This window comes from Phacochoerus africanus, chromosome 4 (assembly GCF_016906955.1).
Source record: "Phacochoerus africanus isolate WHEZ1 chromosome 4, ROS_Pafr_v1, whole genome shotgun sequence".
Classification (NCBI taxonomy): Eukaryota; Metazoa; Chordata; class Mammalia; order Artiodactyla; family Suidae; genus Phacochoerus; species Phacochoerus africanus.
This window is the reverse complement of record NC_062547.1, coordinates 108733762-108755630: the sequence shown is the minus strand read 5'-3', so window position 1 is coordinate 108755630 and position 21869 is coordinate 108733762.

The following is a 21869-nucleotide window of genomic DNA, read 5'->3' as shown; positions in this document are numbered from 1 at the left end:
CCAGCCTGTTTCCCAGCCCAAATCAGGAAAAGTTCTACTCTGCCCTTAAATTGGTGGGAATGAAATGCACAATACAACCGAACATAGTTAAACCTTTTTAAAGAGGACTTTTTTTTTTCTCTCAGCAATTATTTCTGCCATTAACAGGTGTAAAACGTCTTCCTTTTTTTTTTTTTTTTTGGCTTGTAAGAAGAAAGTGCAAAACAGCAAATGTGCTTTTGAAATATGCAGCACAAGTTGCATATAAATAAGACATTCTAGGAGTCTATCTGTTTCAATTTCATAAAGCAGATGTCTGCTGTCCTAAGCAAATAGTTCAAGTTGTTTCCAAAATATGGAGGCAAAAAGCAGAAGAGGTACCATTTACACACTCATTAGTAAGAGAGGAAATGCATCTGCTTTGGAAAATTGCTGCTCACTAAAAAGCAAGTTTCCCTAGCAACGGGTACATCACGCAACTCTTAGACCACTTCTAAGCTACAAGAGAAATGATGGGAAAGTATATTAAAAGATTTTTATCAACTATTTTTTATCTTTGCCATGGGAACATTTTTTCCCCCCTCAACTTAGATATGCCCAGAGAACTTAAAACTTGCCACACATTAAAAAAAAAAAAAAAAAAAAAAGGGAAAGGAAAAGGATGTATCTAGAATTACCACTCCTTTGGTAAGGGCAAATCAAAGGTCAAAGAGAAGGAAAGTCATTCTATATCATCAGAGGAGAGAGAGAAAGAGAGAGGAGAACAAAGGGAAATGTATGGGAAGGGGATTCCTCACTGTGGGACCATCTCAGTATGAAGTATGGTTGGTTTGGTGACCTCTGACTCCATTCTTTTCTTTGTAGCTTTTCTTATTTCCTTCATTAGCCAAAGAATTGTTACATATCAAAGAATTTCTAATTGTTTGATAATAGGGTCAATAGGTAGAGGCTTTAATCCCATAATTCTATTGATAGATACTTCATCTCTCTCCCTCCCTCAACTTCACCAGTAGCTGCCAGAGGTGACATCAACAGATGAGGTGGGCATCTCTTTTGTCATTCCTCTGTCTAAGCGTTTATTACTCAAAAAGGCATGTAGAAGTCTCTCAAAGTTCATAAAAATCCAATAGGGAATATCTAAATTTTTCTAGGAAAAAAAACTATAAAATATGTCTTTTTGCCATGAGTATTAAAATACATCTGAAAATAAAATGGAACATCTAGATTTGCCAGCATTTGATACATATGTGTTAACTGAAATATTACTTGGGAATATAGTATATTTTCTCTCAATGAATTATTTCCTTGTAATGCCATATTTGAATGTATTTACTTGGGGATACCTGTTTTAACACTATAGATGATGTCTGAAAAGTCTTTTTTTTTCTTTTTAGGGTTGCACCTGTGGCACATGGAAATTGTTGGGCTAGGGGTCAAATTGGAGCTGCAGCTGCCACAGTCACAGGCACAGCAATGTCTGATCTGAGCCGCATCTGCAACCTATGCTGCAGCTTGCAGCAATGCTGGATCCTTAACCCACTAAGCAAGGCCAGGGATTAAACCCACATCCTCAGGGACACTATGTTGGGTTCTTAACCCACTAAGCCACACCCGGGAATTCCTGAAATGTCTTTTAATTGCACCAAGTTAACTGTTAATACAGTTAATCTCTTTGTAAAGGATCATGTTCAGTCCTAGATATGAGCGAGCCAAAAGAGAAGGAGCAGTCTTCAACCCACCCATTTCATGGTACTCTGAGATAGAAACAAAGAAATAAAGCAACAAATACAATTTAAAATCATGTGCACCATCCTGCAAAAGACCAAGACTGCAGCAAGAGAAAAAATGCAGCTGAGATCTTCTCAGTACCTGCCCCGTGCTATGCATTATACCTATATTCTCACTTTGGTCCTTACATCAGCACTTTAAATGCATGTTTCAGATGAGGGTTTTGAAACTCAGAGATGAGGTAATTCAGCAAGCATCACACAGGATAGTAGGAGAACTGAGATTCAAACCCAAGTTCATCTAAAGCCAAATCTTGTGCTCTTTCTGTGCATTTCTCTTTGCCCCTCTAGTAGCAGGAGTTATATTAGCCAGCTGTTCATTTTTTCATTTGGACTTCTCCTTGGAAGGGGTCACAAATGGTTGAGGCTTTGTTCTCTTTAGAACAGTTTTATCTAGAAATGTGAATTAACTGCCGAATTTAAAGCCCTAAACTTAGATATGCCTAGGGAACTTAAAACTTTCATATAAAGATGTCATATAAAAATGTATGGCTTCTCTTTAAAAATGAAAGCATGAAAAGAAATGACAGCACCAGGATTCCCTCATGGCAAATGACAACTAGAGTTGAGGAATGACTGTGTGCTCTTTTTTCAGGATTGACTGTCTCCAGGTGATCCCAGACTGGCACACAGTTAAGTGCCTAGTTCCAATGAGCATTGGAGTTTGCCATCTCTGGATGAATGGTATCAAGCACAGTCACCTAATATTCATTGAACAGCACCTACAAGCAAGGCCAGTGCCTTACAACTTGGAAACAAGTGCAAAGGGTACAGCAGAGAGCTCTAGGGCAGAATGAAGGAAATGGGACTGAAGAGCAAGATTGAACCTTCGAATTCGTTTAGATTTGTTCATTTTGATCAACAGAGATAGTGGGTCAAGATGCTTGAAAATTAGTCATAAAGAAATTAAAAACCTATCCTCAGCTGAATAATCATCTTCCCTAAATTTTAACTAAGACTATTAAAAAGAGCAGGGGTCCAAGAATCCAAAAACTAGAATTCTCATCTTTACTCAGTTACTAACTCACCTTTAGATCTGTAAGCAGCCCTAAGCATTGACTGGCTTCAGGTCCCATATCTATACATGGAGATAACCAGACTGTAACGTGAGCAGCAGCTATGTAGGTAAATAAAGTAGAAAGGAAGACAGTGAGAGGGACTGAGTCTAAGCCTAGGACACTAAAGAAAAGGGCAGCTGCTGTTCTACTCTAAACCATTGGCACCTGGAGTCTTGGCTTATAGGTTGCCAGACTGTCCCACTTTGCCAGAGTTAGTCAGAAATATGTGCAAGTCTGTGTGTATGTTGGAATTTGAAATGTCTGAATTTTAAAAATATTACTAATTCAAAATTCAAAAAACACCACATAAGCCACCCTTGGACAATCAATCAAAATATCTCTGAACCCACTAATGCATAAGCCCTCAGTTTTCTTCCTTTGGACTAAAAATTTTTTTTTTTTGGTCTGCCCCTGCATCATGTGGAAGTTTCTGGATTAGGGATAGAACCTGCAACACAGCAGCCACCCGAGCTGCTGCAGTGACAATAGTGGATCCTTAACCTGCTATGCCATAATGGAACTCCAGGACTAAATTCTATTTAGCATTAGGATTCTGTGATTTTAAGTACTGAGGACATCTGATCATTTTTAGGAAGATGAACGGGGTGTAGGTGGATGTTTTCACTGGAGAAGCTCAAAAAGATGAAATGTGTGGCATTCGCTAAGTGGCACATTTTCCCATTCTCCTCTGAATCTCACTTATCATGAGCACAAAGCAAGAGAAGTGGGCAGATGCACTGTGTGAGCACCACTCAACGTAGACTGAGCAAGGAGATGCTGCTGGAGAGGACAAAAGGAAGCAGAAGAAGGTGGAAATTACACTCCAGGGAAGTATAAGAATTATACTCATTTTGAGAAAGCCAAAAAGGAAGTAGGTAAGAACATTTTAAAAACATGTACTATGCGCTAGGGGCTTCATATATCTCATTTAGTCCCTAAATCTTTTAAGGTAGTAATACCCATCATTATAGAGACAACAACGTACTGTGCATTTTTCATGCACCAGGCACAGCACAAAGTGATTAAATTTAGGTCTTATCTTACCAGCACTGTAAGAGAGATTCTTTTACGGCCAATATACAGATGAGAAAACTAAGACTCAGAGAGACTCAGCATTTTGACCCCAAATCCTTAGCTAACTAATTAGCAGTGGGATTTAAACTGAATTCTCTGTCTATACAGCAGTCAATTACCACACTTTTCTGTATCTCTAAAAACTCAGGGGACTTATTCAAGATCCCAGTACCAGAAATCAGTAGCAGAGTTTATATTCCATCACCATCCTGGAATCCTCAGAGCCTCTGGTGGCTCATCCTACTTTCTATCCTCCAGTAGCACCATGCTAGACTACACACCCCCCCAGGGATAATGCACTTGAAAACTATCCCCCCCAAAATTTTAATGAATTCACAAATTTCTATCCTTTAGTTTTCATTTCTAGAACATAGTGTACATAATCCCTAGCTCCCCAAGATAGTGAAGGTAACACAGGGCTAAGACAATTAGACAACATTTAATTATCATTGTTTCTCCTCCCCCAAAAAGGCAAAAATATTGGAGAGTGTGAATGACACATACTTAATTTTAAAAACCAAACAAATGTCAAGCATCTGAGAAAGAGTGCTAATGCAATGAATATATTTTCTATTCAATTTGCCACTTGTTTCCAATGTGAGAAAAATATTATAGACATTATTTCCAAATACAAACAAAATGCACAAAAAAAAAAAAAAAAAAAGCTAAGCATAGCAACTGTTTTGAGCTAGGTAAATCACACACCAACACCAGTGAGCACATACCACATGCCAGGCACTATCCCAAGCACTTTACTGGTATTATCTCATTTCATCCTCACCACAGCCCAGTTTTCAGATGCACACTCTAATATATAAATAGGATAAACAACATGCCCAGAAGTAACATAGTGAGTAAGTGGTGGAACCAGCTTTCAAGCTCAGGCATGGGCTCCCAACAACTTAACAGCCTCTCAAAATTGTCAAGTAACAAAAAGCATGGTCTCATTTGGCCAAGTACAGCGTGATTTGTAGGATTTGAAGGTTTTTCTCTCTTTTGGTCTTTTCCCATTCTCTAAAAGCGTGTGAGTGAATTAAACAAATATACTCTTAGTACTTAAATGACACCTGTAGGAATCTTTTTGCTGTGTGTTAATTCACATAGATTGGTAGGACCCTATTGAACACAGATTCCTTGGACATGAGGGTGCTTGGAACTGCACATTTAATAAAATATTACCTAAATGGATATACTCACAAATCAAGATAGTACCTATATGAGGCACAGTCACACAGTGTCTGCTTAATATATGTATGATAAACAAATAAATGAACATTGTATCTTTTAAAATATATTCATTGAACCAGTATTTATATGGTGCCAACTATGTGCCAGGCACTGTTCTAGGCAATGGAGAAATAGAAACAACCAAAACTGACAAAATCCCTACCCTCATGGATTTTTACAATCTTATAGAAACAGAAAATAAACAGGATAAGCTAGATATTTAATGTTAGATAAACATAAAAATTGAGAGAAAAAAATAAATAAATGTGGGACAGTTGGGAGTTGTTTTGCAATTTTAGATAGGATGGCAAAGGAAGGCGTCCCTGATATGAGTCAGTGCTTTTAAAATACTGATTTTGTAATATTTTAAAACTCACTATTAAGCATTAAAATGTTTAGTTCCCCTAAATGTGTGCAAATTCAGCCTAATAATACATTTGATTGATATTGACGGGTAATTTTTATGTTAGGTATGAGAGGTGTGATTCTTCTGGACTCTTCTGGAATAAACTGTAGAAAATCATCACGCATGATAGAAAAATGGGATATAGCTTGCAAGTTACTAGAGACAGATCCAGATCATTGCTCTGTTTGTTTATATTAATATCTGATGCATCAATACTGGATGTATTTCCAAATGCAATCTAAAGTAAGTAAATTCCATCTGGAAACTTCCTGAAAACAATCCACTCTTACAGAATCCTGCTGTCCTTGTGTGACCTCTATGCAGTCTGAGTAGCATTTGAGGCAGAGACTGTGTGACATGGTCTGTCAACCACATAGCAAAGCAAATTATGATGCAAAGCACTTATGGCTACCAAGCAGATAAAGTAGTTCTGATTTTTTTTCCCTCTCTCTAAAATGTGAAGACTCACTAATGAAAAACCATTTAGTTCTAAATCAAAATAATTTCACATCATCAGGGTCTTGAAAGTGGATATCATGGAACTGTAGTTAAACCAGGACTGTGATTGTTACTCAAGACACAGCCGTCTATATGAATGATGAGAAAAAGCCCTGTTCATGTTTGGGTCCACTACCCTTATCAGGTTTTTTTGTTTGTTTTTTGTTTTTGTTTTGTTTTGTTTTTGCTTTTTATTTTTCAGTTCTTAGTAGTGTGAAATCACCCATTGGGCTTGGAAAATATGTTTAAAAGACTTTATTTTTTCCATTTTTACTATAATTTTATTAGTCCACAGAAAAACTTTCATCAGACTTTCAGTCCATGAACTTGTCTTCATTTGTTCATTGCTTCCTACAGTGTGTGTCCACTTCAAAAATAAACAAATATTTGAAATACTTGTTTTTAAAATCTACTAAGCATTAGTCAATAGTTTCCCCCTTTGTCACATTTCAGGTATCTTTCTGATTTTAAATTCATTTCACACACAATAATATGGCTGCATTCTAATAACTGAAATGCATACTTCAGATTTTTAAAAATACAGCCCAAATTTATCTGAACAATAAGCCTTCTAAATCCATTTGAATAAAGACTGTATATTTACTGCCTAAGAAATCTACAAATTCTTAAGTTATAATTAAGCACAGGGAGAACTACCCCAATGCATTAGAAGTGAAACCATTCAAGTATTTAGCCCATCCCTTCAGCTCTACTCAAGATATTTCACTCCAGTTTCTCATAGCAAAATGTCACAGTTCTGTGCCAAACAGATCAAGGACTTTTCTGGCATCAGTGTGCCTACTTTAGAATGAGCAATATTTCAGCCATCAGAATTAACCATCCACTAAATTCAATTTAATAAGCTTGCATCATTCTCAGAGCTTCACCTTCATGCACAATTTATCATAACTTCATAGGGAAAGCTAAAAGTTCAGCACACACACATGCTATCTTATTCCTGAAAAGAAATAAGTTTTAGACCCTAAAACTCAGTTGATAGCAATTCAGACTGTAATTGGGTGTTTTCTCAGAGCAAGTGACAGAGTTCATGTAGAAAGAGATTAAAGACAAAATGTCTGGGTTTTCCAATTGTGAGAAACCACTGCATTTTCCTTTAGCCCTTCAGCATTGCCAAGATGAGAAGCCTCCAGCAAGGACTCTCTGGGTCTTTCTGAAAGCAGATACAGTCCCTGGCTCTCCTCAGGAGCTCCCTGCATACACCTGGGAGTAAGGGAAGACATGAACTGCCTCATGTGATTTCACAGTGAGCCCGGAAATGCACCTAATATGCATGTATGTCTTTTCTTAACTTTTATTTTTTATTATTTTATTCTGTCTTACAAGAAGGGAAAACAACAGACACTGGTAGGGCACATAAAAATTGAGAAATTATTTTAAGAAGTAAAGTAGGGTGTACCTATTAGTCCCATCTTCCTAATTTTTCCTTCCCTACTCCCTCTCCCCTTTGGTAACCATAAGTTGGTTTTCTAAGTTTGTGAGTCTGTTTCTGTTTTGTGTACAGATAAATAAAATAAATTACAAGGATTTATTGCATAGCACAGGGAATTATACCTAATATCTTGTAATAACCCATAATGGAATATTTTCTTCAAAAACCCCAAATCACTACGCTATATACCTAAAGCTAACACAATATTGTAAATCATCTATACTTCAACTTAAAAAAGAGGAAAGAAAGAAGTAAACTGTAAGTAGGGACTGTCAAGAAAAAAATCTATATTAGAAACATTAACAAGGATGTAATATCATTTTGCTGGCTTCTAGGTAAAATGCTGTATCTCAGGTTATTTTAAATTCAAGATAAAGGCTATCTTGAGACTTCATAAGAAGGTGCTAATTAGATGTAGGTGATACAGATACAAAACTCCCACATTTAAAAAACAGGAACTTGGGCATTCCCATCATGGCTGAGTGGAAATGAATCTGACTAGTATCCATGAGGACACAGGTTTGATCCCTGGCCTCATTCAGTGGGTTAAGGATCTGGCATTGCCATGAGCTGTGGTGTAGATTGCAGAGGAGGCTCGGATCTGGCATTGCTGTGGCTGTGGAGTAGGCCAGCAGCTACAGCTCCAATTCGACCCCTAGCGTGGGAACCTCCTCATGCCATGGGTGCAACCCTAAAAAAACAAACAACAGCAGCAACAACAACATACCCCAAACCAAAAAAACAGGAACTCCAAAGATGGGTGAAGGGAACTGAATATTTTCCATGCTGGCCTAATTCATTAAGCTGTTCACTTGTTACCAAATAGATATGCTGGCTGTGTGCTCATCTTTTTAAAAAGCTCTGTTTTCCACTGGGAAATCAGAAACCAATCACAAGAGTCTTGTTTTCCCAACAGTACCAGTATACAAACAGGTATCTGCAGTGGGCACGGCAGCAGGCACCAGAGCAGGCCAGAGGTTTCCAGCAGGGTCGATGCACTATTGTGGTACTCTTCTTAGTTTTACACATTGAACAATAACTCAAATCCATCACAAGATCACTTGTCAGTCCTCCTCAGTTAAATGGGTCTTTATTTTTAGAGAACAATGGGAATTATAGGAAACTGGAGGCCTTACATCACAGAACTATAAATAGTTGCTGTTAAATGTAGCCTCATTTTTGTTTTTCAATTTTAAAATGAAGTTGATATTTGAGAGGGGTCATTCATCTGCTGGACAGTTTATGATGTCCCAGTGACGTCATCTTATCTAGGTGATTAAGGACATACTTAGTTTTTCAATCAGACAAATCACTAGCTCTCAACAGGAATTTTAATCAGAAGGATTGCTTGCTGTGCTGAGACTGTCCCCAGCAAAGAGAACATTGCTGACCTTTCCTCTGCAGGATATGTAAATTTGTACCATTTGGCTGGTTAGGATTTTTGCCATTTCCCTGTGGATCAAGATTAGAGATGAACTTTCAGGTTCAGTCCTACATTAAAAACACCGACACACAAGCTGTGAAAAGCCAGAAGCAGAATGATGTCTCTCCTCTGATGCAAAGGTCACCAGTGTTTTTTTCTCATTCATTCCAGCTGACCTCAGGCTTCTACACTTACTGCCCCCATTTAGGAAACTCAAATTGGAAAATAGCCATACTTATGGGTCCTCAGTATGTTCACTGTGTCAAGATTACCTACTACATTTAACTTTGCTCTTTCATTTGTACATTAAAAGAAAAATTATGTTACAGTGACAAACTAGACCTAATAGGACATTTTTTAAAATGTGTAAATGAGATTATATTTATTAGAATAATTCTGTTTTAGTCTAGAAAGTTCCTTTCCTTGTACCACTAATGGGAAAAGAAACAATTCCCAAGTAAATATTCCCTAGAGAAACTTGCTACTCTCAAAATAAGCAATTTCAGGGCACAAACTCATAAAACTGCTCTGTCATTAAGTTATTAATTAAGTAGTTTAGGGAATCACAGAAAATAGATCCCCCTATCCCAACAAAGTTAATAAAAAGCAACTTAGGAAAGTTAGTTGCCATGTTCTCCAGTTTTAAGTTTGCAATTGTTTTCATATTTCCTAAAATGAATTCATACATTTATATCATTATGAAATACCACAGTCTTTAGGACCCTAAACAACACTTATTTAATGACTTAGGGGTAAGAGAGAAAATGTTGAAAAATCTTACCCTAGAATTATACCAAAAATAAGCAGATTTAACAACCAAAAAGAGGGACTCAGGACTAAAGATTTACTATATCTTATTTAAAAGTTAATGTTGTTTGAAAGCAAAGTAAGATACATTTATTTCCAACTCAAAACTTAGACTCTAAATAAATGTTCAATTTAATCTGTTTAGCTACATTACAGTATCTGATTCTAAGAGGATATCCATCTAATTATCACTACTATCAGAAAACATTAAGAAAATATTTAAGAAGTCTAACCCACTCTAACTAACCCATAAGTCTAGGCTTGGAAACAATTTAGAAAAAATTTTTTAAATGTTTATCTGTAAATTATGCTATTCCATTAATTTTGCAACCAGTGTAAAGGATGCTTTGTGGCTTAGTCATGGAAGGGTGGGTATTTTTCTTCTTTGTTCTTAAAGAAACTGAAATCCATGGGCTAGAGACTTTTATCTTGATAAACAGGTTTGATTATGCATTGTTTTTATGAGCTGCCCTCACCAATAAAATGAAAGACATAAATGAGAAAGAGGAAAATCCTTTTAGCAATCAACTAGAGCAATGCACAACTGCTTGACACTCTTCCTGGAAACTTGATTCAGAGTTGACATCAGCCATATCACTTCTATTGCATAATATCAAACATAAGATACTTTGAGAGAATAATTTCTTCATAGCAGAAGAAAATGCCCATAATTGTTTTAAACCGAGTTTTTATGGTCTGTGACATGCTTTAATATTATTTTAATAATGAGAATAAAAGAAAAGTAATAAAAGAAAAATTAATAAACATGAACGATGAGAAGGTGCCCCTGTGGTGCAATGGGATCATGGCATCTCTATAGCACCAGGATGCAGGTTCAATCCCTGGCTCAGTACAGTGGGTTAAAGGATCCGGCATTGTCACAGCTGTGGCACAGGTCACAACTGTGGTTCAGATCTGATCCCTGGCCTGGGAACTTCATATGCTGTGGGGCAATAATAAAAGAAAAGAAAAAATGGGAGTTCCCATCATGGCTCAGCAGAAAACTGACTAATATCCATGAGGATGCAGGCTTGATCCCTGGCCTCGCTCATTGGGTTAAGGATCTGGTGTTGCTGTGAGCTGTGGTGCAGGTCTAAGATGTGGCTCAGATCCCACATTGCTGTGGCAGTGGCGTAGGCTGGTAGCTACAGCTCTGATTTGACCCCTAGCTTGGGAACCTCCATCTGCCACAGGTGCAGCTCTAAAAAGACAAAAAAAAATAAAAAAAGGAATCAATGAAACTAGAACACACACTCACACCATGCACAAAAATAAACTCAAAATATCTGAAAGACTTAAATATAAGACAAGGCACCATCAAACTCCTGGAAGAGAACATAGGCAAAACAGAGAACATAGACAAAACATTCTCTGACATCAACCATACAAATGTTTTCTCAGGTCAGTCTTCCAACGCAACAGAAATAAAAGCAAAAATAAGCCAATGGGACCTCATCAAACTGACAAGCTTTTGCACAGCAAAGGAAACCAAAAAGAAAATAAAAAAGACAACTTACAGAATGGGAGAAAATAGTTTCAAATAATGTAACTGACAAGGGCTTAATCTCTAGAATATACAAGCAACTTACACAACTCAACAGCAAAAAAGCCAACAATCCAATGGAAAAATGGGCAAAAGACCTGAATAGACATTTTCCCAAAGAAGAGATACAGATGGCCAACAAGCACATGAAAAAATGCTCAACATCCCTGATTATTAGAGAAAAGCAAATCAAAACTACCATGCGATACCACCTCACACCAGTAAGAATGGCCATCATTAATGAGTCCGCAAGTAACAAATGCTTAGGGGGTATGGAGAAAAGGGAACCCTCCTGCACTGTTGGTGGGAATGTAAGCTGGTGCAGCCACTATGGAGAACAGTATGAGAGATACCTTAGAAATCTATACATAGAACTACCATATGATCCATCAATCCCACTCTTGGCCATATATCCTGACAAAACTTTCGTTCATTGCAGCTCTATTTACAATAGCCAAGACATGGAAACAACCCAAATGTCCATCGACAGATGACTGGATTAGGAAGATGTGGTATATATACACAATGGAATACTAATCAGTCACAAAAAAGAGTGAAATAATGCCATTTGTAGCAACATGGATGGAACTAGAGACTCTCATACTGAGTGAAGTAAGTCAGAAAGAGAAAAACAAATTCCATATGATATCACTCATATCTGGATCTAATATACAACACAAATGAAACTTTCCACAGAAAGAAAATCATGGACTTGGAGAACAGACTTATGGTTGCCTGGGGGGAAGGGAGGGTGTGGGAAGGATTGGGAGCTTGGGGTCAACAGATGCTAACTATTGCTCATGGAATGGATTTACAATGAGATCCTGCTGTGAGGCACTGAAAACTCTATCTAGATACTTACAATGCAGCATGACAATCGGGAGAAAAAATTAAGTATATATGTATGTGTGACTGAGTCCCCATGCTGTACAGTGGGGGGGGAAAAAAAGTGTGTTGGGGAAATAACAATAAAAAATAAATTAAAATAAAACAACAACACAGAAGTGTCACACAGCACTGGGCCCTTCCTAAGGCATGTATATAAAGCCCAATTGTCCTCTCTCTGTGTTGCCAAAATTTTGTTAGTTAAACTTGGTAAATAAACATAGAAAATGTGTGTGTGCAAAAAAAAAAAATCTCATTATAAGAAAAAAAATTGTAACTGTGTTGTGATGGATGTTAATACACTTACTGTGATACGTGTTACACAATACACATAAATATCGAATCATTATGTTGTATACCTGAAGCTAATACAATAACATAATGTCATGTGTCAATTATATTTCAATTAAATAAATAAAAATGCAGAGAGAATTAAGAAAAAAAAAGAATGATGCAAACATCCTTAATTATATTCCAAAGCTGAATAGATAGCTGTTTCTTTATTGTAAATAAGCTGGGGGGGGGGGGGAGTAACTATTACACCAGACACAATGCTAAGCCATTACCTATAAACTTGGTTCATATCTTCCACAATAAATTTTTTAAAATTGAGTCGCAAAAACAGCAGCTCCAGATCATATAGCTTAAAGTGTCTGAACCAGGATTCAAGCACATAATTCAAATTCAAGTTTTGCCTGATTTCAAGGCCCATGTTCCTTCCATTGTATATTCTGCTGGTTGATTTCAGATAGACCTGGCTCCTTGCAATCATGCAGCTTTCCATACTATGACTGACCTTATTAATACACCATAGCTAAACCATATGCAGAACAAAGATAAATGCTTCCCCAAATTCACCTTGCTCTTTCCTGGGAGGTTTCTTCCCACCACCCTACCCTGGTAATTCTGGGTAGGATGCTCTGGCCCCTCTCTAAGTGATTATGAGAAGTGCCCAAGCTAAACAACGCATGCAAAGAGATTTTAAAATCATTCTGGCATGATTATCCTAATCAACAAAAACCAACCACAGCTCAAACTTCTGAGAAGGAAAAATTGTGTGAGAGTTAAATATACTAAAGCATAAGGCCAGGCTTTTATAAGGTGCTGCAGATTCCATCACCTTGCCCTAATTCTTGCATATTCCAGCAGTCACATTTTTTGTGACTTCACAGAAATAACAAGTCATTAAAAAAATCCCAAAATGGTTACAAAGGTACTGTTAACATACACTGTGCATTCACATATAGCCCAAGGCACTGAGAATACTGGAATAAACTTGGAAGTTTGCAATTGAAAAGTTATTTTTAAATCTAAACCAGGTGAAAATAAAAAAGGGGGATGGGCAGGGGAGGAGGTGAGTTTAACTGCACCAACTTAGATTTTTTTCTGTGTCCTATTATTTGCATTGCTCCTTTCATTTCTGATACTATCAGTGTCTTAAGGGTTTGAACAAACCTAGAGCAATAACCCTTACAAATGGTCTGACTTGAACATTCTGAGCCCTTTTCACATAATTCTTCAAACACTATGTGAAATTATTTACTTGCAAAGATTTTTTTGTCTTTTTAGAAAAGTAATTTCAAAGTTTCTTAAACAGCACATCAATGATATCATGTGACTTCACAGAAATAACAAGCTAAATGATGCATGCAAAGAGATTTTAAAATCATTCTGGCATGATTATCCTAACCATCAAGTTGTAAAAATGATGATAAAACTATCATGACAACCCAACTCCATGACACCTTTGGTTATATGTACACAAAACAAAGAGAATGGAGTATTAAAGAAAATTCATATTCTGAACATTAACTGTATCATTAAGAGCCACCTACTACCTAATTTGATTCAGAGTCAAAGCACTGTGTGTACATGTTATGCTAGATTCTCAAAACATAGCCTGCATAAACCTAAGCACTCTTTATCTAGGAAGTGGTCAGAGGAAATACATGTACTAACCCTATAAACACTGACTGATTTCAAAACCAAACACTGATAGAATATGTATGGACACAGCAAGTATGAGGCAAATCTTGAGAAGGGGCAACAAGACTTCCCAGGTATGCTGAATGCAGTCTGTGAATGGGGAGTTATTCATTAAACAGCCCACATAATAAGGCTTGTTAGTACAAATTTTTGATGATGCAACCAATTGCACAGAGGGTTGTTATAAACTCTGATTATGAATCTAAATTTGTATGAATGGGATACTGCTTTGAAAAGCCTTTAGGTACAAAATGTTTTGAGAATTTCTATAATTTCTAAAAGGTCCAATCATACACTCAATAGCGCTCTCCTCCACTCCAATTTTCCATTGCTTCAGCTTTTTTAATTAAAACTAGCAGCTACAGAGGAATACTGAGTGCAAATTTAAGCCTAATAGACTATTTTGCCTTTTCCTTTTGCAACCAAATAAAATTTGATTTTTTAAATTTTTTGCTGTTTTGTCCATTTTTCAAATGTATTACAGTCTTAAAGGTAAGAATTAGTATCATTTTGAGGCATTTTCATGAACAATTAGAATGAACAATTCCACAGTTGAGCATTAAAAAAAAGACAATTAAAAATTTTTTTCAGACTGTATGAAAAAGCTGCACCAGTCACAAGACTTTTGGAAAGAAGACCAAAAAATAGCTAACACATTTCTATAGGAAAAACAAAGACAAGCTGAATTCTAAACAGTCCTTGTCAAAGTCAGTTTGCACAGTGGCTTCTAGACAACAAATAAGGGCATTGTTAGCAACTCAGGAAAACTGAGCAGAAATAATTTAAAATCTCCCCTCTGGGTTCTCAGTTTACCATAGGCAAAACAGAAACAACTGGAAAAACAAAAATACACACTAGAAACAGGAACAGGCATGCTATGCAGCCAAACAAGTCTAACGGAGAGATGTAAACATGCAGATTATTATACATTAAACATTTTCTTCCTTATAAGGATAATAAAGAAACAATGAAAATTGATCTTCCTTATTAAGTAGAAGTAATACACGTGTCTTACAGGAAGTTAACTTGGTTGTATCTAACTGTAGCAAAGTTAACTATAGCAAATACAGTAGCCCTCGCTAACTGGGCTGTATCTAACTGTAGCGAAGTTCTCCACGGCAAACACAGTAGTCCTCACTTACTCATGGAAGGAGGAATACGTTTCAAAGCCACGGGCAGATGCCTGAAAACTTGGATACCACCAGACTCTACATATTTTTTTCCTATACGTACAAACCTATGATAAAGTCTGTTTACAAATTAGGCACAGAATGAGATCAACAATAATAAAATGGAACAATTAGAACAATATACTGTTAAAAAAAAAAGTTATGTGACTATGTTCTCTCTCAAAATATCTTGTACAAATTTAATGTCTTCCCATCTTAACTAAGCACTTACCACACAACTGTAACTTTTGCAGTGTGAGGTGTGACAGCAAACCCAGCAAGTTTCTTTTTCCTTCCTCACAATTGTTTCGTTCTTACCGTAGATTTCAGCAGCCTCGGTATATGGTTTTTTTTTCTCCTTTACTAAGTTGAGAACTTTTAGCTTTTCACTTAACGGAAGCACTTATGACTCCTCTTTGGCAGATCCGAATTGCCAGCATCACTACTCTTGCACTTTGAGGATTTATTAAGTAAAATATGTTACCTGAACTCAAGCGCTGCAGCAGCGACACCTCCACCGTGGACCTGATAACCAAGATGGCGGCTAAGCGCCTAATAGGAGGGTGGAGCGAGACGGCGCAAGACCTCATCCCGCTTCTCAGAACAGCTGTGCCAGTGTAAACCTGTGAGGTGTTTATTTCTAGAATTTTCCATGTCGTATTTTTGAGCCTCAGCGGACCACCGGTAACTGAAACTGCAGAGAGCAAAACCGTGTTTAAGAGAGAACGACTGCAACTGTTCCTGAGGTACCTTACACTGTGTGTGTGGTTTAACAGAGCCTGTTGGAGGTAAAGATAGAACAGTGTGGGTTACCTGGAAGAAGTGCCTCGGACCATGTCTAACTCAGTGCTTTAAGCTGGAGCAGCCTGGGCCTAGAGAGAGTGGGCGTTAACTCCTGCCCTTAGAAGTTGCAGTAGCATGAGGGAAAAGAGGGTAAGGAATAGGTGAAGAGGGAAAGGAAGATGCCATTTTCTGTCACTGTTACTTATCTCTTTGTTGCCAAAGTTCCTGACAGCAAAGTGCATCGGAACAGAGTCTCTGGCTTTACTTTTTTTTTTCTTTTTCCAGAATAGAATCAGAGAGCACATGAATCATATCAACAATAAAGATCTTCAAATTATCAGAGAACGCTGCCTGAAAGAATTATGGGAGAAGCAGAAAGTTCTGCAGGGTAAAGTAGCATCAAGTTCTTAAAAGACATGACTAAAAGCCATTACCAAGAACACAACGTCACTCAAGGCACAAATAATGGATCCTGCAGATGGGATATTCAGCAAATATTTCACTGCATGGTTTTAAAGTCCCTAACCAAAAATATGTGTGCACAAGCAAATGATCGCAGATAAAACCTTCAGAAACCTACTGAGACAGGTGGGTTCTCTTCTTTGATGACTCAGATTAGAAACTAGAAAGCAAACTCAAGAAATTGAGTAACTACTGCAGTGGATGGAAAATTACTAGCCAAAAAATGAGGAATAAGAATCAAAACAATACTGTCCATAAATACTTTTTAATTTTTATTTATTTTTTTGTCTTTTTGCCATTTCTAGGGCTGCTCCTGTGACATATGGAGGTTCCCAGGCTAGGGGTCTAATCGGAGCTGTAGCCTCTGGCCTACACCACAGCCACAGCAATGCGAGATCCGAGCCGCGTCTGCAACCTACACCACAGCTCATGGCAACGCCAGATCGTTAACCCACTGAGCAAGGGCAGGGACTGAACCCGCAACCTCATAGTTCCTAGTCGGATTCGTTAACCACTGCGCCACGATGGGAAGTCCCCATAAATATTTTTAAATGATCCTTATTTTTTTTTTTAATCTTGCTAAATCTCAAGCCCGTGTTCAAACAGTCTAAGGAAAAATTCCAAGAAAGTATATTGGCATCAACGAGAATTTTCAGTATACAATAGATGAGGCCATTTAGTTCAGTGATTTTCAAACTCTTATGGTCATGAGTTTAAAAAGTTTAAAAAAAAACTGAGTTCATATCTCTAATATATGTACTTATTCATACATTTTATGCATTTACTATTACAATGGCAAACTATATAAATGATGTATAAAACAAATAAAACATTTTTAAAAATAAGGTAAAAAATATTTTAAAAGCAGGTCATCTTTTATTTTCTTCCCACACTCATGTGGATCATGTTCACACCAATTGGTATGTCAACAGTTCAGAAAACACAAGTTTATGCATTAATTGGATGTGAGGGGCAACATACATTCACCCATAACTTACACACAGAGACACATAGACACACACAGACACACACACACACACACATTTAAGATTTTGCAATATTAAATTATCCAAAATACTTAAATTTAAAAAGCACACACACACACACAAAAAAAAAATGGAGTTCCCGTCGTGGCGCAGTGGTTAACGAATCCGACTAGGAACCATGAGGTTGCGGGTTCGGTCCCTGGCCTTGCTTAGTGGGTTAACGATCCGGCATTGCCGTGAGCTGTAGTGTAGGTTGCAGACGCGGCTCGGATCCCGCGTTGCTGTGGCTCTGGCGTAGGCCGGTGGCTACAGCTCCAATTCAACCCCTAGCCTGGGAATCTCCATATGCCGCAGGAGCGGCCCAAGAAATAGCAACAACAACAACAGAAAAAAGACAAAAAAAGACAAAAAAAAAGCAGTACTTTTATTTTAGTATATAGAAACTTTTTAAAGCAGTTGTGGGATGAATAAAGATATGGCAAATCAGGGTTTCAAAGCCTTTTTATTACTGCTAATGGCTGCACTTTATTCAGCAACTACTATGTGAGAGGCCATTTTATATTACATATATTGTATCTCATTCTCACAACAACTATGAAAGTTATTTTTCCCATTTTATCTTTTTTAAATGAAATTAGGCATTCTCGCCATGGCACAGTGGGTTAAGGACCCAGTGCTGTCTCTGCAGCGGCTTGGGTTGCTGCTGAGGCAGAGGTATGATCCCTGGTCTAGCACAGTGGGTTAGGGATCTGGCATTGCTACAGCTGTGGCATAGGCTGCAGCTGGGGCTTGTATTCAATCCCTGACCCAGGAACTTCCATATGCCATGGGTGTGGTCTTAAGAAAAAAAAAAATTAAGGCTTGTGATCAACCACATCCTCCAAATAAGTGGTAGAGTCAGGGTGGGTACCTTTAAAACTACAAAATCAAGATGGTCACAATTATAGGACATTATGTAAATGGCCAGGCATTTTAACTATTTCAACTTTTTTTGTTTGTTTGTTTACAGCAGGACAAGGAGAGAGGAACTGAGAAATAAGCTGTTAATTATTAAAAATTCTTTAAATTAAAAAAAAAAAAACAGCTCCAAGACAATTCCATCTGCTTCTCTTCCCTCTCCTTCAGCAAAAAGTACTTTTAAATCCTAGAAAGAGGCCTGCAGGAGAGAATTCTGGGAGTGGTTACAGTGGCTAAGCAAATTCAGTCCAGCCTAAATTTCTACTGAAGGAGTTGCCCGAAACCTCAGAGTCTCAGGAATATTGTTTTACCAAACAACATCCTTTAGTCTTAAAAAAGAATGTGTTAAGTTTTGGATCTTGCAGAGGAGGGGATTCATTCTCTTCTGTACTGAGGAACAGTTAAAGCTGGAGAGAGAAAGCAAGCTAGAGTCCCTCCCCACTCTCCTGTGCAGCTAATATCTGTGAAATCTCTGGACTGCCAGAGTCCCACAGAAGATGAGATAGTCCTGAGACTAGGGAAGATAATTTAAGGTAAAAAGTTTGTTGAATTAAAAGAAATGCTAATTGTAAAATTTTATGTAGCAGTTTAAGGACCAAGATTTGAAATTTCACTGCTAAATTCTTCCCCAGAAAACATGGGCCTAAACTACAGGAGTGATTTCCTTTGCTGGAGATTTTGAGAGGCATAGGACTTCTGTCCAGAATTCTCTTCTGCCTGGGAGGCCCTCACCTCTCCCACCCACCTGGCAAATTCCCCTTCACCTTCAATGTCCAAGCATGGCTTCCTTGGTGAAGATTCCCCCACACTTAAGGTGAAATTAGTGACTTAGTCATCCATGTGCTCAAAAAAAATCTTAAATCTATGACTATTAAAACCATTCATTTGAAACTGCAACTATTTGTTCTTGACTATGGCTTTTGTGTTTACTCACCTTGTATTCCCATTACTTTTGTGCCTGGCACATATCACAATATTTGGTGGATGAAGAAATAAAGGTGGAATCACAAATTTGAAGGAGCATTAAATCCAACAGACAAACTATAATACTTTAGTCTCAATGGCTCTGTTTCAAACAAGGTTTTGTTTGCTTTTATACACCTTATAAAATCTATCATAGTTCTCTGAATATTCTGTTTGTAGCCTTATAAGATCACTACATCTGGTTGTCAATATACCAAGGAATTTTCTCTCATTACCAGTCACACCAAGTCTGGCCATGAGAAAGCTCTTCCAACTTTTCTATTCATAAATTAGGAACCATTACTATTTGCAGCATTTCCTATAATTTTTAAACAGAGTGACCTAGCCCAGTGGGAAAAGTCTTGTTTTCAGTTGCTTATTATCTGCTATCTCTGTTCTAGTCAAAAGATTTCTCAAAAAACAAAAAACAAAAACAACGAAAAAAAAAAAATTTTTAAGGGCCGCACTTGCGGCATAGGGAAGTTCCCAGGCTAGGGGTTGAATTGGAGCTACAGCTGCTGGCCTACGCCACAGCCACAGCAATGCAGGATCCAAGCTGCATCTGCGAACTACACCACAGCTCACGCCAACACAGGATCCCTGACCCACTGAGCGAGGTCAGGTATCAAACCCACATTCTAATGGATACTACTTGTACTCATTTCTGCCGTGCCACAACGGGAACTCCCAAGGAAAATTTTAAAGAAAATCTGAAGGAAAAAAAAAAAATCCACAATACCCAAATATTTATTTTGAGGGCTTGATGAGCAAGCATTTAAGAAATGAATTTTTGGTGAAAAGCAAAGTAGTTAGACAATGTTATACCAAATATAAATGTGGCCTTTTCCCCTTAAAAAAAAGTCAATCTGTCATGTTTAGTGAACATCCTTCTGACCTATGAGTGGATTACCTGATGTAGCCTACCAGAAAACAATATTCACAACAATAAATACCTAACCCTTTAAACATCTTCCCCTATAATTACATTAATTTCTCATTATATGAGCATGTCACTAAAATATAACATTAACGGAATAACAAAACACACTTTATAAATATTAGAAAGTAAAATAGAGAAAGCTACCAACAAATGCAGGGTTCTTGTTGGTTATTTCAGCAGATGATCTGTATTAGGAAATTTCTTAAGCAAGACACTTACCATATAGTAGTTTCATTTCTTATATAAATAATGGCAAGAATACACATTTTGAAATGTACTTCAGACCCTAAACAATTAAGGCAAATCTCTCAGTCATTCCCACCCCACATCATCCCAGGATAAAGGGCAATGGAAGAGAAAACAGATCACTGAAATATCCATCTATTTATCCCTCATAGCTCTCATCTCCCCTGCCCCCAACTCCAGAATTTCAGTGCTTTAACTACCACACCACCTTAAGTCTTCTATCCTAGAAAATGAGTCAGTCCATCTTAAAAGACCATCAAGGAAAAAGACGGAAGTGGCAACTGAATTATTGGCATGAACTGATGTTTCTCAGATTCAGTTCTTTGAAGATTCTGCCTCTCATGTATTTTTGACCTCTCCAGACTTCCCCATAAAGTCACCTTCTTTCACCTTCTACACAGATCAGCAATGTTAAGTGAGCACATTCAACATATAAGCTAAGCTGCTGACAGAAAAATGAACAAAATAGTTCTTCCTCAGATTTCAGTCCCATAGGATAACAGGTATGTCCTTGAAGGTGAATTCTATCTTAATCCTTTTGTCCCCAGAATGCCTGCATAGTCTCATAGTCTTGGAAGGCACCTTGTGAGTGAATTCTCCTCTGTTCTCTTGTGAGAAGACAGGGCCCAGAATGGTTTCCTCAAAAACATTCAGACCATTTTAAAATTCACACTATAAGACACTGCAGAGGGTGTAGTAGGCAAACATGTTTTATCTCCATTATAACATCCATCAATTCAATAGCAGCTGCCTAAAGTGCTGGGTTAAGAAAGATAATGAGGTCACATCTGGACTCAGAGAACATACGCTGATACTGATGGATTAGTAATGTCTGCCACATGCGTGGATGAGGAGCAAGGCGATATGCATGCTCAGTATTTGCCATCTCAACTCTAAGCCCTGAGCCAAAATCTGAATTTCAGCAAATTCAAGAACTTCTTAGGGGCAAAACATGGGCAGTAAGAAATTCTTAGGCTTAACCTAACTGAAGCATTAGACCATAGACAGAGCATTCAAAGTCTTCCAAATATATATTTCCATGTATGATCCTTTCACATAAAAATTTGGTGATGAATACTCTTCCTGGTAAATTAAAGGTCAACATCAGGGACTCTCTGTTCCCCTTCTCTTTCCACTGGCACACAGTAAGAATCCTTTCTCAAGAGCATTCAGTAGCAACTTTTAAAGTGCCGCTAAACTTTTCCACAAAAGCCAAAACTTCAAAGCTCTTTGTCCCAGA